This window comes from Amblyomma maculatum, chromosome 6 (assembly GCF_055883805.1).
Source record: "Amblyomma maculatum isolate TAMU_Amacu chromosome 6, ASM5588380v1, whole genome shotgun sequence".
In the NCBI taxonomy this organism is placed as follows: Eukaryota; Metazoa; Arthropoda; class Arachnida; order Ixodida; family Ixodidae; genus Amblyomma; species Amblyomma maculatum.
In genome coordinates, this window is record NC_139349.1 from 115,505,729 (window position 1) to 115,524,559 (window position 18,831).

An 18,831-nucleotide genomic window follows, 5' to 3' on the forward strand; every position below is an offset into this window, starting at 1 on the left:
CTCGAAGCCAGGCGGCTTTTCGCTGGGGATCACTGGGCAACTTGTGGAACCGAACGTTACTTCCACTCCGGTACTTCGTGCTGCAATGTCTCACAATACACACGGATGGCATAGCGACCACTCCTCACACGCGCGCAACGCGCCGAGAACGACAAAAGCTAACGGGGCCACAACGTAGAGGAGCGAATAGCAAACACGATGGAAGAGGCAGCGAGTGACGGAAGGAACAGATTTGCATGGAAGAGCGTGGATTCCGGGCACACGGAAAGAGCCGAGCGCGAGACCAGCACGGAGTACGAGTCTCGTCTGCTTAAACGCTTGAATATTGCCCGGAAAAACACGCTTTCAGAGAGCATAGAGCACGGGCGCCGGCTACCAGCCCGAGGGTGTTGGAAGCAGGGTGGTCCTTCAACTCTTTTTTTTTTTTTTGAGAAAGATAACGAAAGAGGCGTCGGGAAGATGGGGGAGCAAAACTCATTAGCTTTCTTCCGCACTACAATGTTTGAGTGCCGGTGAACGGGGTCTCCGCTCTTTTTTGAAATGGCACGGTGCAGCTTGCGGACCCGGTAAACGCTTTTAGAGAATTGCGAACATGTGTGTAGCATGCGCGATCGCTTCCCGTCCCGGCGCCTCGAAGAAGCACATGTGCACGCGACAACGCGTTGGGTGAAAGGGCCACCCAAGTACATTGTACCTACCTTTTCTTTTTTTCTTTCTGTTTCCGGCTTTCCGTGCACTGCCATAGTTCAGGTCATCGAGCCAAAATAAAGAAAGCGAAGCTCAACACGCTATTCTCAACGATGCAGCGCGGAGGCGAGCAATATACGAGTACGTGCCGCGGCGCCCGCTCCTGAAACACTCCAGCCACTACACGAACTGAACACACTTGTCGATTTCTTCGACCTGAAACTGTATTTACATCGTATCTTTAATGAAGCCAAGAATGAACAAAATAAAAGTTACAGCAGCGGCCGCACAACCAGCACCCGTAAGGTGTATGCAGCGATGCTTTGACCTGGTAAGTTGTACCGGTGGTATGAAACTGCTCAAGACGTTGTTGTGCTCCATCAGGAATGTTCACAAAAAAAATAACGACAAATGAGATTAGAACCATTGTCATTTGGAGTACCCGGCGGAGAAAATCTGAACTTGAGCGTCGTCTCTCGCTCTGCTCCAGCGCGCAGCGAGAAGCAGACGACACCCGTCCTCCGCCGCCGCCGCCAACCACGCGTCACGTGACAGTAACGTGGGCAGATTGTTGAAGAAATGCGTTTGCGTGAGCGAATAGTTGATATACTATTTTCTTATTTTTTAACTTTAACAGGAGCTTATTATTTTAGGACAACAACGATTAATATCTGCGTTTCCAAACGGCTAACGATGACGTAGGCGAGTACTTCTGATTCCGGCCTACAGGGTCGCATGGTCGCTTCAGGAACGCAAAAAAGGTGTGATTTCAGAACGGTATTAATAAATCCAGAAGCAATATTTCGGCGAGATATTTTAGAATTAGCGTGCCTAATGTTTACTGAAGCAAGGAAAATTACAACTGGGCAGCTACATTTCGTTTCACGACCCCTTTAAAGGGAACTGCGGCGGTTTTCAGATAAGCTAATACTCGAGGTTTTTGAAGTATATGATTGGTTCGTCATGTCTCTGAAGTTTTTTTTTTTCGATTGGGCAAAAAACACTTGTGAATTCGCCGACTGAAATCGCGCCATTCAAATCTTCCGTGCTCCACACGACTGCTATAGCGGAGGAAAGCAGAGATAAAAACCTCGCTTCTCCGGCCGCGGTGGGTGTAATTTTGAGGAGTCGGAGGCATTCAGGGGTAACGGATGGAGCTTTCGGCGCGCGCTGTTGCTCGTCTTGCGTGCGTTGACTTACAAAACATGTCAAATGAGTGCTGCGCACACGATACAACACTGCTTTGCGTGTGTTGGGATGCGAGAACAGCTGCGGGCGCGACGATGTCGTCTTCCATCGTTTTTCGCAATGTCAAAAACTCGCGGCGCAATGCGACGCTGCTGAGAAAAGAGATAAACTGAAGCCGGCCAAGGAAAACATTCTACTCGAATCATTTTCGTGACTGTGGCTACGTGAAGCTTGTTCCTAATGCGATTTCTATAGGTCTTTCTCAAAAAGGCATGGCTGAACCATGATGCGCTTCCTTCAATTTCCTCGCTCAAATAAGTCGTGCCAGTCACCAATTCCTAGAACGTTTATACTAGAAAGAATAGGGAGCCAAGACTTGTACTTCTGATTGTAGTTCCATTCCTTTCTGGCTATTCAGGTCTCATTTGTATGTGAACCATCACGTTTAGAGTTGATTGCGATCTGTTCATGGAGTGCAGTCTCGCGACCGACGGGACGGGCAGAAAGCATCGGCGCATGGTTGTACTCGCGTGTCTCTATTTTTTTTCCGCAAAGGTACGCGCAAAGGCTTGTGTGCGAAACATAGCACCACCGATCAGCAGCGCGCGCTGATGATCTTTTGCGAACGACCGCATTATTCGGTTTTTCCCCCGCAAGGGCACCTTGTGTAAACTAGGTGTTGGTGCTTGGTGCCACCACAGACCCTGAGCCCCCATACCGAAGCTGTAATCCGTACCGTGGCGATAGGTTGAGAGGTGAAGGGAAGAAACCTTGAACGGTGGCGGTCGAGGCCATGGTCAAGCCTCGGCCGATGGGCTCCTCGCCTGTCCACCAGGCGAGGGGCTCCGGGACCTTCCTCTGCGTATAAGGGTGAACCAGAGGCGACATATATTAGAACCCCTTAAAACAATCCATACTGCATGGAAAAACTACCTTTAAAAAAACCTGATCGACCCCCGAAAAGGAGTCGCACCGAAGTGATGCAAAAAATCAGTACACCAACCGAGAACTTTCCAAAATTTCTTGTCTTGCACTCTGTAACCCAATCTCAACCAGTAAATGAACTGTCAGTCTTTCTGATTGCCAACTCTATGAAGGCCATCATTGGGGCAAACTATAAAGCGAAAAAACTAGGATCTGGTGACCTGCTAATAGAGGTATCAGACAAAAGTCAATCTGACAACCTTCTCATAACAAAAACGTTTGCTCACCTTGACGTTCAGGTATCACCCCACCGCAGTCTTAACAGCTGCCAGGGAGTTGTCTCTGAGCGAGACCTCCTAAACGAAACAGAATCAGATCTCCTTGAGGGCCTACAGAACCAAGGTGTAACAGCAGTACGAAGAATAACAATCAGGCGAAAGAACGAAGAAATAAAAACGAAACATATTGTTCTCACCTTCAACCACAGCACACTTCCTGAATTTGTCAATGTGGAATTTATCCGATGCAAAGTTAGCCCGTACATACCAAGCCCCCGCAGGTGCTTCAAGTGTCAGCGGTACGGGCATGGCAGCCAGACATGTCGAGGACGCCTTACCTGTGCAAAATGCAGCGCGCATGACCATGCAGCCGATAAATACAGTGCAACTGACTACAAATGTGTGAACTGTGAGGGCACCCACCCTGCATACTCACGGTCCTGTGCAGCCTTTCAGGCCGAAAAAGAAGTAATCAATATACAGATAACTGAGAAGATAACATACGGAGAGGCCCGAAAAAAGCACAGAATGCTTTCCTCCGCTCCCTATGCTAACGCAGCCCGCAGAGGGGCCAGGCCGCGTCTAGTAACGGTGGGCACGCAGTGCAATGCTGCTGACGTGCTCCCACCACGGCTCCTCACTGAGCAGCCACCGGCTGCACCAATCTTTGCAGTCCCGGAGGTCACTTTCCCCCAGACGTCCGGGACACCAAAGACATCTGAGAGGGACTTTGTTCCTCTTGAAAAACCTCCTGCCTCCATGCCTTCACCAGAGGCGATGGAGGTGAGCACGGAGTCTGCAGCGTCAGCGGCGCCTAGGGAGTCCGCCAATGAGAGGCGGGGCCTGCTGGACCGTCTCAAATCAAAAAAACATACACCAGTTAAGCCCCCTGATAAGGGCGGCGAGTCCTAACCCTACTCCATATTCCTTCCACACCTACCAAAATGGCTACCGAGAGTATCATTTATTGGAACTGTCGAGGACTCCTAAAAAATCTGGATGACGTATATGAAATCCTCGCCGAACACCAACCAAACATAGTTTGTCTGCAAGAAACGCATCTGAAACCAACAGACACAAGTTTTCTCAAGCAGTATCGTATATTCAGGAAAGATAGGCAAGGCAGTACTCACCCCTCCGGTGGCGTTGCCATTATAACACAAAAGTCAATCGCTTGTCGAAACATCTCGATTAACACAGACTTAGAGGCAGTGGCAATACAAGCCTTAATATTCGGTAAAATAACAACGGTATGTTCCCTGTATATTCCGCCAGATCATAGGCTATGCAGCAAAAATTTTGAAAGGCTGATTGACCAACTCCCAGAGCCATGGCTGCTGGTCGGAGACTTTAATGCCCACCACCCATTATGGGCATGTACAAGAACGGACTTCCGAGGTGCACTAATTGAAAAGTTCTTGTTGTTCTCAGGATCATGTTTACTCAACTCAAAACAGCCAACATACTACAGCTCAGCTCATAATACGTACACAGCCATTGACTTAGCCATTGGCTCTCCGATGCTCTTGGCAGCTACAGAGTGGGTTGTTATTGACAATCTATATGGAAGCGACCATTTTCCCATCTCTGTGAAGTACACAGGCAATAAAAATGTAAATGCATCTAGTCCCACGAAATTTAAAGAATATGCGGCCAACTGGGAGATGTTCAGGAAACACTCAGCTCTGCCCTGTCCATCAGTTACTGGCTTAGGCGTTGACGAATCTCAACTCTTGATCACGCTGCACATTATAGATGCTGCAGAAAAACACATTCCACAAACATCAAGTAAGCCACGAAACAAACGAAGGCCGTGGTGGAATGCAGAATGTAAAACTGCCCGTGAAACACAAAACAAGGCATGGTCGAAGTTACGCCGATACCCCACGGCTGACAACCTAATAGAATTTAAGCGCGCAAAGGCAAATGGCAAACGTGTTCGACGCATCTCCAAGCGAGAAAGCTGGTCATCATTCCTTTCTTCTGTGAACTCTTATTATGATTCTCACAAAGTATACAACAGAATAAGAGCACTCAAAGGAAATAACACTCTCCCAACACCCCTTGTCAGCACTAGTGGTGACTCTCTTGAACACCAAGCAGACACACTAGGGCAACACTTCGAATATGTATTCAGCTCAGCGCACTATACAGATTCTTTTTTGCGGCACAAGGTAACTGAGGAGAGGAAGCCTATATGTGATAAAAGATCGTGCACAGGAGGGTACAATAGCCCTTTCACCATGCAGGAGCTGAAGATTGCACTTGGCACATGTGGGAACACAGCACCAGGTCCTGACAGGGTCACATATGGAATGCTCAAACACCTGCATACGGGCACGCTTGAAACCCTACTTTGCCTGTATAATAAAATATGGGCCACATGACGCTTTCCTAAAGCATGGAAGGAAGCGGTCATCATCCCAATAATAAAACCCGGAAAAGAACCCACACTTGCTGCTAGTTATCGGCCTATCGCACTAACCAGCTGTCTATGCAAGCTTTTTGAGAAAATGGTAAATCGTCGCCTTCTTCATTTCCTTGAATACAATGGTCTTCTTCATCAAAATCAAGCTGGTTTTAGAGCTGGGCGATCAACAGCTGATCAGCTCATTGCCTTTGAGTCTTATGCAAGGGATGCTTTTGTACATAAACAACATTGTTTATCTGTCTTTTTCGATCTTGAAAAAGCATATGATACCACTTGGCGCTATGGTATCATCCGCGACCTCTTCTCTCTTGGCATCACAGGAAACATGTTGAACACAATTCGAAGTTACTTGTCTGAACGGACCTTCAAAGTTCGTGTTGGCAATGCATATTCAAAGCAGTACATTCAGGAAAATGGTGTCCCTCAAGGTGGTGTTCTCAGTTGCACACTTTTCGTAGCCAAAATGAACTCTTTAAAAAGCGTGCTGCCAAAAACTATTTATTGTTCTGTATATGTTGATGACGTCCAGATAAGCTTCAAATCTTGCAACTTGGCCATCTGTGAACGACATATTCAGCTAGGTGTAAACAAATTGTCCAGGTGGGCTGATGACAATGGGTTTAAATTTAACTCTGGAAAGAGTGTGTACTTTTCTCTAGGCAGCGTGGCATCAGGCCTGACCTCAACATTACACTGAATGGTCAGAGCCTTGCCTTTAAAAAAGAACATAAATTTCTTGGCGTAGTTGTTGACGAAAAACTTTCCTTCATTCCCCACATAAAACAGTTGCGACTTAAGTGTCTGAAAGCAATGAATTTGCTAAAAATTCTCTCTCACCGGTCATGGGGCACAGACCGCGACTGCCTTCTGAAACTTCTGAATAGTGTAGTTCTATCACGCATTGACTATTGCTCGATGGTTTATGGGTCAGCATCATCCTCTGCGCTAAAATTGCTCGATTCCGTGCACCACCTCGGCCTTCGCCTCGCTACGGGCGCTTTCCGAACTAGCCCAATTGCTAGCCTCTATGTCGAGGCGAACCGATGGTCACTGCAACGAAGGAGACAATTTACTTCTCTAACTTATGCTATGAAGGTACTATGCCAACTGGACCATCCATGTCGTCGGCTCCTGCTTGACAAAACTGGCACAGCACTTTTCTCAAAAGTCAGAGAGGAGTCGCTGGAGAAAGATTTGATGTTGGGAAAGGTTGAGGGTCGCCGGAGAAGGGGTAGGCAGCGAACGCGATGGTTAGATGGCATGCTCGAGGCACTGCAGATGAAATTATGTGATGTTAGGAAGATAGTGAGAGACCGGAAAGCGTGGCGTGACATGGTCAATAGGGTCACGAAGAGTCGGACACGACTGAACGACTGAACTGAACTGAACTGAACACCACCATATCCGATCAGAGTTGCCACGCATACTGAATATCTGAATGTTTCGGTTACCAGTCTCCATACAACTTCCATAAAAGACCTAATTGCTCCTTGGAAAATGCACGGTGTTAATTGTGACCTGTCGTTTCTTGAAGTGGGCAAACATGCATCCCCTATTGCCATACAGCAGCACTTCATGTCACTTCAGGAGAAGTACACTTGTGATGAATATTGCACTGATGCTTCGAAGTCTGCTCAAGTCTCCTGTGCAGCACATGGACCACAGTTTTCACAGTCAAAAACCTTGAACAGTTATACTAGTATATTTACCGCTGAATGCCGTGGTATCCTTTTAGCTGTGAGACACATTATAGAAAATAAAATACAGACATCAGTCATCTACACAGACTCCCTCAGTGTTTTAACGTCCCTATCCTTTTGGAAATTGCATAATAAGAACCCAGTCCTGAACTCTCTTTATAACACCCTTATGTTTGCCCATGAACTAGAAATTAAAATTACACTGTGTTGGGTGCCAGGCCACCGCTGTATACCGGGTAATGAGGCAGCTGATAGGCTAGCTGCGTCAGCTGCCCTTCGAAATGGCACAGACATTGATAAGATAACTTATCATGACCTCAAACCACACATAAAAAACATGATTCGACAACAATGGCAAGAGGAATGGGACGCAGCATCAGAAAATAAATTACACACAATAAAGCCAAGGATAGGCAGATACACCACAGAAAAACAAGACAGGTTTAAAGAAGTAGCCCTGTGCAGGCTGAGAATTGGTCACACATACATAACCCATACATATCTTTTAACCAACTCTCCTGCACCGCACTGCTCGAGATGTGGTGATCGGCTCACTGTTATTCATGTTTTAATCATATGTGTACAACTGGAACTAGAAAGAAGACGTCATTTTCCCTCCTTGTTCACTCATCAAATACCTGCACACCCATCGATTTTTATTGGCGACAACCCAATGTTTCCTTTAAAACAAGTGCTTAAATTTTTATCACAAGTAGGCTTTTTACATGAAATTTCTTATCGACGTGGGTCTCAGCCCGCTCCTCCTTGAGAGGACGGATGAGATCCCTTAAAACATCTACTTATACATTGCACATCCATTATATATCGCAAATGAATTTTAGGCCCTATACACCATTGTTTTTAGCAATTTTACAGAGCGAATACATTTTTAGGCCCTATACACCACTGTTTTTTATTCCTTCATGAAAAATCACAACTATTCTATTATATAAACTTGAGTACACCTTTAACCTTGAGTCTGGCGCTCTATGGCCTGAGTCGCCCTTGCGCCATTAAAATCCATCATCATCATCATCATATTCGGTTTTTCGAGATCCTTTTCAGCACGGCATGTGCCTGATATGTTCGCGGAACCGCTACATGACGGTTTTTAGAAGGTAAGACATGTACCGCTCATCTACGTATGGGCGAATTCATGTATGGAGCGCACTGAGCGAGGTCTCCTTCGATGCACCCAAGCAAGCAATCACCGAGGTTGTTCATATATTGCGTCGTGATTTTGTGCCTGTTGATGCCTGAGATAAGAAATAAAGTCGACGGGGCTCGTAAAAAACACATTTCAGAACATGGAGGAGGAGGAGAAAAGGAGGGCGGAAGGCAGGGATGTTAACCAGAAAGAATGAACTCCGGTTGGCTACCCTGCACTGGGGAAGAGTAATGGAGAAATAAAGGGGAAGGGTAGAAGAGAAGAGGAGGTGCGAAAGTCATAGTCTCTCAAATAGAGTAGTCACCCTTAAAAAGCGAGGAAGTGCTTTGTAGGCTTTGAGCACAGAGGACGTTTGTGGCCATGGTCCCAAGATCTTCCCTTCCGTTAAGGGGTGAGCGTCCGGACGATCCAATGCAGTACGCAGAGTATGTCGTTCAATTGCAAAAGTAGGGCAATCACAGAGGAGGTGCTCAATTGTTTCATCAACGCCACATCGTTCACAAGCAGGGCTGTCAGACATCCCGATTAGGAAGGCGTATTTGTTGGCGAAAGCAACGCCAAGCCATAGACGGCACAGTAACATCGTTTCACGACATGTTGTGTGGTGGGGGATACGCCGGCGCTGTCCGGGGTCTAATGCCTTGAGGCGACGGTTGGGAACTCTCCGGTGTTCCACACTGAATTTGTCAGCTCCAAAGCCAAACAGCGAAGCCCGCTCGCTGCGTCGGCTCTCGGTAACGGAATTTTAACTAGAAGTCCGTCGTTGTGGGCAGAATGGGCGGCGTCGTCCGCCTGGTTATTTCCTGCAATGTCACAGTGTCCTGGCAACCACTGGGAGAGGATGTCGTGGCCTTTGGATATTGCGGCGTGGTGCAGCGTGCTGATCTCTGCAATTAGGTTCTCATTTGAGCCGTGGCGTAGTGCCGATTGCATGCCTTGAAGCGCTGCTTTGGAGTCAGTCAAAACTGACCATTATTTTCGAGAGAGTTCCTGGCTCATGTATTCGACTGCAGCCCGTAGGGCAGCTAGTTCCACGCCAGTCGGAAAGGTGAGATATGTAGTCTTTAGCTTTATCAAGACGGACCTTTCTGGTACTACCACTGACCCCGCAGAGCTGGCTGACGTAACTTATGCCCGTTTTTGACATGGTGTAAGGTAAAAGAGCTTCGTCAATGCTTCGCAAGCTTTGCAGAGCTCAGCAGCCGCGATTAGCTTAATGTTCATTTGTCTGGTGGCAGCTGCGTACTGCTTCACCCTTTCTTTAAAATTCTTCGTTTCCTCAAAGTAGGACGCCTGGCACTCAAAGCAGGATTTGGTACACCACGCATTGGGCCTTTTATCCACAACAATGGCGTTTCGCGTTGGGCGGGAGGCCTGAAACGGAGGTAATCGATGTTGGAGGTGGGCCTCTGGTGCCGCTGGACGGATCCTCGGCCGCATCGACGCCCGCTCCACCTAGGAAGAAGCGCCGCTGAGCGAAGGAGCTGGGAGTAGAAGGACGAAGACTTGTTTGTTTACATTGTTAGCAGGAGTAGAAAAGAACTCCGTAGAAGAACTGACGATGCCCGCACAAACACACAGTTTTAAAGCGTTCGTGTTCCCCAGGTGGCCTAGGACGGGCTCGTCGAGGGAGTGTCCTTATCACTCTAATGTCACTCATATGGACATACTTTCACTCTCAGACACGCGCAGCCTCGAAAGATTGTACACTTGGTGGTGAGGAGAAAGGCGCTGTGGCGGTGGATATGGCAGCACACGAGGAGCTTGCTGTCTGCTTCCGGCGTCTCATAGGCTGGGATACGCCTGCGTCGAACGAGCCACCGCGCGCCGTCGGTAGGACCAATTGGAAAAGCGTTGACTGTCGGCGCCTCCTGGTCTGGGCACACACGTATGCTTCGCAAGGGCCGCCGCGCGCCGTCGGCCAGACAATGGAGATGACCGCGTGTCCGTCTGGAGGGTACCGACCAATGCGGGAGACACCAGGATCCTTTTGAACCTTTTTGTTCCCGATGACCTGTAGTTGACCGCTGTCACTGACCGGTGGAACAACCCCGCGTTCCTTCTCGGCTTTCCTTTGTGACGGCCGCTCCTAGTGGCGTCTCGGCGGCGCCGTTACTCACCGTTTCACCTCTTTGGACGGGACTTCTTGCCTTTATAGTAAAGAGCGGCAGCTCCCGCGTCAACCCGTTGGCGCATCCTTAACATCGGCTAGTGAATTGTTCGCTGCCCTTCCTTCCCAGGAATATGCACGCCGAGGTTTCTCTGATTCCTCTGAGGGCCAAGTCGTTTCTGCTACCCATGAGACACTACTTTTTAAAGGCCTTACTCTATACTAAAGCAACATTTCATGCAAAACCTGCGCTCTCAGCAACGGAAGTGCTGCATCGTTTGTGGGCGCATCTGGTATGGGTACATGCGGGGAAAAGCCTGATGGAAAACAGCGTGCTATAAATGACTTTCACAAATCCATGTGAAATGCGACCAGCACGTAGCCTAACGACGGAGCCGCATCGGAAGCTTTCCCGGTCCTCAAAATGTCGTCATTTGACGTTTTGGCCAATCACAGGTGGCGGCGCGACCCGCGCTGAGCTCCGTCTCGCGGCTGCGAATTTCTGCTGAAAAAGAGGCGAATTCTGCTTTTTATGCCTAATTTGTACCCGATATTCGAGTTCGTAGCATGAAAAACTGCGTTTCTGCTGAAATCTCGATTTTCACAAAAAGCGCCGCAGTGTCCTTAAACACTGTTTTTTTATCATATTTTTCCCGTCATTCACTACGTTGTGCCGCAAAAAAGCCAAACCGAGTTTTTTCTTCCACTGCAGAGCTGATTTATTCTACTTTTGGCGTTGCTTTTCCGTTATTTTTCTTACCGTGGGTCGTCATTAAGGGTCGCATGGCGAATTAGATTTTTCGTTCATGTTGTCCCCTTTATATAAAAAATGTTACCCTTTTTTATCATTTTTCTCGGTGCCTATACTGTTCTTGAGTGTAGCAACGACGTTAATCGCTTCCATGTAGTAGCAATTGGCTGAAAGCTACGAAACAAGCTCCACATGGAAGTGTTTCCTCATAGAATGCTTTTAGCTGCAAAAACTAAACGGTCGCTCTGTGGTTAGGGCAATCGACTGCCTAGCACAAGGACGAGGGTTCTCCCTCTTGCATGGCAGCTGTTCTTCGATGTAGGCTGAAAGCAAGGCAAAGATATACTGTGCGATGTCAAGGGCACATCGATGAATCGGAGGTAGTCGACAATTTCCTGGCCATCAGTATAACAAACCGCATATACTGAGCCCCTTTGTAGCGCTCAACGCTATAAACAAAACCAAACCAAGCCGCCTGTATCTGTGCCCGTGCTGATACAAGACAGAGTCATAAACACCAGGACTCAGACCGCGGACCCCAGCCAGGTGCCTACTCCGATGCCCGAGGCCCAAACACCCCTATAAGGTCCTGCTTTCTGCCTTTTGCCGTTGCAGGAGAGAAGTTCAGAGCTTTGGTTTCACCACGTCAAGGCCCACTTCTACTTAGACCGCGTCACCGCCCAGGCAAGACTCGAGACAGCATTTACAACTTGTCTTCACCCTGCGTCTAACCGTTGTAGAAAACGTCGCCGAGCTCCTAACTCCTTTGGGCTTAATCCTCCCACCGCTCCCTCGGTGGATCCCTGAGACCAGGTTAAGGCGGCGTTCCTCGCCTTCACCACAGATTTGGGGAGAACGCTTAAGAGCGTCCATCTGTACATGGGCTTTGCGGGTTCCGTCCCATGTTGCAGATTTTCAGCGCACAAGCTGAAACGGAGAACACTCTCCTACGCAAACTATTAGTGCAACGGCTGCCGGTGAGCATCGAGATGATCCTGGCCGCTGCCTAGACTACTGACCATCTATAATAAGGCTAACAAGGCTATCGCTTTAATAGAGATCGCTTTCTAATTTGAAAAAAAAAAAAAAAAAACACGCGAACTAGCTGATGAACGAACAAGTGAACAAGGCATATTTTCCCAGACCTGGCCAGACTCTATGGGGAGGCATAAGTATCCCTGACGCTTTGTTTCCCACTGAGAGCACTACATGGAAGTTGCTAATATTCTGTCTATTGCCAGCACTATCTTTCTCGCACAATGTAGATCTTGCGGGACATAGGCAAGCTTTGCAAAAAAGAATATTTTGCAGATTTTCGTGCTAGCATACACCAAAAGTTTAGGACCGTTCCAAATCTGACATTTTCGGCTCATATAACTAAAGTTCCTGAATCCCAATATGGTCGAATGTTGCAAGCCGGATGAACAGAAAACTCTATGTAGTATAGGGGGCCAAAATCCTAGTACAAATCCTCCAATATACTAAACCTGGTGACCCCACAAGAGTCCTTTTGATTTGTCTAAACTAAGAGCCGCACCTGATACCACACCAAATTTCATCTAAATGCAAAGCCTTGAGTACATTATTTTTGCAAGATGAAAAGTGAGGAACATAATCAGAATAGGCCGAAATCTTAAATAAATCTTGAGTCAATAAACCTCACATAGCATCGCTGTTAATAATGTTACAAAGGAGTTCAAGATAAGGAGAGACCACAAAGGGGACAATAAACACCCATAGCGGACAAATGATTTAAGTGGAATCGGTTTGGTCCGCTCATGGCTAACAATTAGCCTGGTATATGTCACCATATCCAATAGAGTTATGAATTGAGCAAAATATCACCCATATTTACGAGCTGCAAGATCGTGAACAAGAAATTGCTGCGGACTTTATCAAGCCGTTTGTGAGGTCAATATAAATCACACCTACCAGCCACTCTCACTTGATACAGTCTCCAATACCGAATGTGAAATATGGATACGGGTGTTTATGCTGAGGCCTCTAATGCAACAACGCTGATGGATTCCAATTAGGTTTATTACTACTGCTGCATACGGTAACAAATGATCTTAGCGAAAATATTGTAACCTACAATTTAAAGGGAAATTGAACGGCACTCTTCAAAAGCCTTCAAGCGATCACTGTCCTTAGTTTTTTTGTTATAAGAGCAGTGTACCCAGAAACCAAACAGGGAGGCAAAAACACCAACATCATTAGATGATTGGCAAGTTTCCAGCAAAACAGGTGCAAGACAAGGCGAAAATTGTTTTTGGAACTCGCTTGTAATACCGCCCAAGCAAAGGATTTCTCACTCTGCATTTCAGAACTAGACTTGTTCTTGTTCAAAGTGACAAGTCTTTCCGCTTCTGCTCGCTGCTCATCATAAAATCTAGGAAAAGCTTCAAAAAGCAACTGTAATACGATCTCCCATTTTCGCCACCACAATTCCCAGAGAGCTTTTGATATCAGTCAAAAGAAAGAATCAAGAATACCAAGTGCATCACGTGGGTGACATCGCCTATTGAATTTCCAGTATTTTCTTGCCAAGAGCTGTCTCCCTTCTATCCCTTACGGGCCTGTCTAGATGGCTGTGTATCTAAAAACCTATTGGATCTAGATCTTGTTAAGGCCCCTCATTTCTCTCTGTTGTAAATTGTTGAATATCTGTTTAAGCTTTATTGGCTCCTTCAGCACTGGTACAACCCATTCATCATATGCACCAGCTAAAGAAGATGTTTCTTGAGCATTGCAATCCGGACTAAAACTTCAATAAACAAATTATTTCTCTGTTCTAAGTCCCATTTTTGTAAAGTGTAGAGATCAATGCCCGACCATTCAGAAACAACCCGCTGAAAGATTTCATCCCGCAAGAGACAGCTATTCATTTTCCAGAGCTCCCAACGAGGGTGCACTAGGCATTGACTGTGCCTTCCTATCTAAACATGGACCATAGAGTCACCGGTGAAGTATATCGGCCGCAACCATTAACCAAAAAAGTGTGCAACTGGTGCAGCAGACCATTGTCACGATGAGCACTGCAAGGGCAAAAAAAAAGAGAATAAATGAATGTTGTCACTCCTATCTTGTCCAACATCCACCAGGCTGTATTCAGACACTAAATAAATACATAAAGCAGCATTATGGTCATGACGTTTATTTAGCACTCCTCGGTCTTCATCCCGGCATACGCAAGTGAAATCTATAGAAAGTAAAATGTTTCGATCTTTGTGTAAATGGCCAATCAATGACAGGAAATAGGCCTTCCATCTTCCTGCTTTACAGCGGCATAAATGCAAATAAGTCTACATGCAGCACCCGACATTGTGAATACGAGGTCACAGCGTATAAGTCGCCCATCACCGTCTCTGCAACATGAGGTGGCCGTAGTACCCAGTGCAGGCTAGGAATAGCATGCACACTCCGTGTAAGCCTCCCGAGAGGCGCTCGATACCATTGTATTTTCGCCAAAGTGGCTCCAGAGCTGCTTCTATATCCTTGTAAAAAGACAGATTTGTTTTCCAGATGACTTCCACGCTCACACCCATTTCTTTAGAAGATGCCATAACTGAGTTTGCCTTCGACAATTGCGCATGTCCAAACCTTGAGGGTAGCGGCTTGAAATACTGCGCCTAGACATTTTCAGTGCTTCTTTATTAAATGTAGTCCCCTGGAATGGCGTGTCCGCAAGCAAATCACTGGGCTCTAGGACAGACAGCGCCTTCCTTTTCGAATTTACACTCCTTGTAGCCAACTCGACAGATATTTCCTTCTCATCACCACCAAGACACACCTCCTCATCTGCAGGATGTTCCGAAGGTGCACTCTTGTTCGTGGTATCTACCACTTCTGATACTGCGAAGACGTCAGCCCAGGACGCCGAGCGGCCACGTCGATAATAGCCACCTCGACACCCGAGAAAGCATTGATTACACAAGTGGATGACATGCATTTGTTACAGTGCTGCATTTAACGACGAAGGGTCATCACTGAGAGAGCTGGTGGCTTTTTTTTTCTGTGTTTACAAATGTGTGTCCAGCTCTTCATCTGAGGTTTCTGGTGCTGCAGACACTTGACTGTGATCTCCAAGCTCACCCAGCGATGGATACAGTGTATCTGGCTCTGTAAACACTGAAGCTAAGAGGTCAGCCGTGTAAGGTTGGCGATTGCTGTTCGACAGAGAGTACTACGTTCCTCTGTCTGCCGGGGGCTCATGGCTCACCTCACCAGTAGCGTCCACAACATCTGTCACGTCCATAATATCTTCGGGCGCCCCTTCATCATCAAGAGTCCCTTGGCCTAGGAGCGCCAGGTTAGCTGAGCTCAGTACGCAGATCACTGTATATGCAAAGCGTCGGCACTGCCACTGAACGGATCTAACCCGGCTCCACCAAAGACACAGCGGATGCCTCTCTGGGATTAGAACTAACGCCAGTACTCCAGAGATGTTAAGACTTGAGGGACTGTACTTGCGGAGACTCGATTTGAGCTTGAGTGATTTCTCTGCCCTTGCCATGACCTCGATCCGAAGACATCGCGACTTTTCGGGCTCAAGAGTATGAACAGTTCCAAAAAGATTAAAATCCTCTACAATCTGTGTGCCCCATATGATGTGGGAGCCAGACCAGCTTAACTTTGAAATTTCTGTTTTCTGGATCGAGCAAAATGCGCTTTAGACCTTCCACAAGGAAGTCTGCTTTTTAAAAAGCCTCTGCTTTGACAAACTGTTGTCACAAAAACCCACCAAAACACGCCTAATTTGCTACTAGCCAATAAAAATTGTTTCATGGACGTCAAAACTTTGGGTGAATGGGTCGCAGCAGGCAGGGGCCTGATACGGCCGATTTTTGTGATTCGCTTACAGAAAAACGGTGTTGAAAGCAATATTGTTAGCAGGAAGTCGAGAGAGTAATTTTTGTGCGAATCGGTCGAATCATTTTCATTTGTAGGAAGCCCTCTAGCAACGGCCAATGCACTGTTTCCAGCTTGGAGCATATTCAAACACAGCCTTTTGGACGGCTCCTTCACTCTCCTTACACGCCAAACCCGACCAGTGAGAAACGTATTGTATTTCTTCTGCCGTCTCCGTTACAGTGTAGGTAGCACCACTGCGTATGCCTGCACAGCATCGAGGCAGGAATGTGTCAAAAAGCTCAGATTAATAAAGGCAATTAGAAAATTCAAAACGTGTAATTGAATAATTTACTAATTGTATTATTTATAAAATGGAAGGTCGAAAACAGCGGAATGTCAAAAGGTGTATAAATACTCACAATGAGAAGGCTATAATTTATGATGGTAAATAAAAAGTCAGTGTATACTTCACAAATCAAATATATACATTTCAGGAAGAAAAAATCTGAAAATGCGGTCAAAGCTGTCCGAAAGCTTATGCCATGATAATGCTGTTTAAAACAATTTAAACTTTGTAAGTGATAATTGAATTTTAAATGACGCAAATAATAATTGATTCGCCCCGCAGCCTGGTTCGAACCCGGGTACTCCGACACAGTAGTTGGGCATGTAAATCAGTCGCTACCGTAGTGGGCCAATCATTAAAGAATGAAAAATGTGTTCAGTTTTGGTACTGCTCACAATAGAAAGGATATGTTTCCTGATGCTCATTATCGGTGAATAACAATAAAATAATATAAACAAGGAAAACAAATAAGAATATAAAAATAACACACGCATGCCTCTCCGTTTCACCTCCAACAAAACGCAGCCGCCACGCAGCCTGGTTCGAACCCGGGTACTCCGACACAGTAGTTGGGCATCTAAATCAGTCGCTACCGTAGCGGGCCAATCATTTGCCACGTTTTTCTGTCGAAACCTGAAGCGCGCTGTAAGGAGAGGAAGAAAGGTTGGAGCGGAAGTGGAAAGAGACAACGCGGAGCTGTAATGAGGGGCTACGAAGTAATTTCAACCACCTTGGGATCTTTAAAGTATTTTTAACGTGTACTGACATCACACAGCACACGCATGCCTCTCCGTTTCACCTCCAACGAAACGCAGCCGCCACGCAGCCTGGTTCGAATCCGGGTACTCCGACACAGCAGTTGGGCATCTAAATCAGTCGCTACCGTAGTGGGCCAATCATTAAAGAATGAAAAATGCGTTCAGTTTTGGTACTGCTCATAATAGAAAGGATATGTTTCCTGATGCTCATTATCGGTGAATAACAATAAAATAATATGAACAAGGAAAACAAAAAAGAATATAAAAATAAATTGTGAAAAGCATTGTCCGCGTGTCCGAAGCACTTTCGCTTCAAGCCCTTCACGATGGAGCTTAAAGCGTCTCCCTGATTTGTATTGTGAATGTCATCTATGAGGCACTCAAGATGATTTTTACATGGAGTATACAGCCGCATTTCGCACAGTAGAATATTAACAGGAGTGAGGTCATCAATATTCTATCCGCGTTGAAAGTATAATTAGATAAGAAAGCTCTCAGATTTGAGGGTTAAAGGTGATGAATTTATTCACATTATACGTCAATACCAAAAACATAACTACTTAGTAATATTTCTTTTAAAGCAGGTTGGCTTTATTTTAGAACCGCACACCTGTACACGAGTGAACTCAAATAAACTTAAGTCAGCCTCATGAAACATAACCTTCCCTCTAGAACATACTTCATAACACATCGCATTACATCAGGTCTTACACTATTGAGCACTGATAATAGAAGTCATGTTCATATTATTTGACTGCTGTTTCCGTTGCGTATCGGGCAATACATTTCAAGTGATTTGCCGTGCATAACTTCACCTCTTTGCCTTCTTTAGGCTAAACGCGCATTACTGTGACCCCGGCGCCTAGTTTACGTCCGAAGATATATGGGCTAGTAAATTATTTAAGGAAGAAATAAGACATGTGCCCCGATTTAGGTTGCTACTGTTCTTTGATATGTCATTACAAATCAAGCATGCTTTCAGAGGGAAGTTTGACACTTGAACATTTTTCTACGAATTTTCTCTCCACCTATTTCCCGGAAAGAGTCAGAGACAGGAAACTGAAAATTGCTTACTGAGAGAGGATGAGTAGTAGTGACAAAGTGGCGCAGATCAGTGGACATCTCATCCGAAGGGCTTATGTAGCGAGGGATATAGTCAGTACTTCTGTCATGAAGTCCTCTCCTTGTTCTGCATGTAATTTCATATTCGCCAGACTGCTTTTCGAGTTCTTGTATTTACATTTTGTTTCGGATATTCAACCACCCGAACCCATATAGAGGAGCAGTGGGCGAATATGCATGAATTACTTTTCAATGTACCAAAAACAAAAATAAGATGTTCGGAATGAATGATCGCCGATCAAATATATGCACAAAAAGCTTCTAGTCCTTAAATGATGTATGTCATACTATGAGCAAGAGCAGCAGGTGCTTATTACAAAGAAGAATGTGCATGATATGATTACTTAGGCCTTCTGTAAAACTTGATTGAAATGCCTGGAACATTCCTTTGTGTTAAAAGGTCAGCGTTTACAGATAGGCTGGAAAATTTCCGGCTAACAAAACGGCAAACAGAGAAAGCACACCTGACAGTATATCATACCGAGCTGCGTTTCGAGCAAGCTAATGTGATCAT

The 18,831-nt window shown here is 46.1% G+C and overlaps 1 long non-coding RNA gene across 1 annotated transcript in view; it reads right to left on the bottom strand.

Moving 5' to 3' along the window:
* LOC146186633 (uncharacterized) overlaps positions 1–18,438 on the bottom strand; it is a 97,933-nt gene extending 79,495 nt beyond the window's left edge. Inside the window, exon 1 of the long non-coding RNA XR_014708145.1 lies at positions 18,270–18,438. This is a non-coding gene — a long non-coding RNA (uncharacterized LOC146186633). The remainder of the gene's footprint in view (positions 1–18,269) is intronic.
* Between the last annotated feature and the right edge of the window lie 393 nt (positions 18,439–18,831).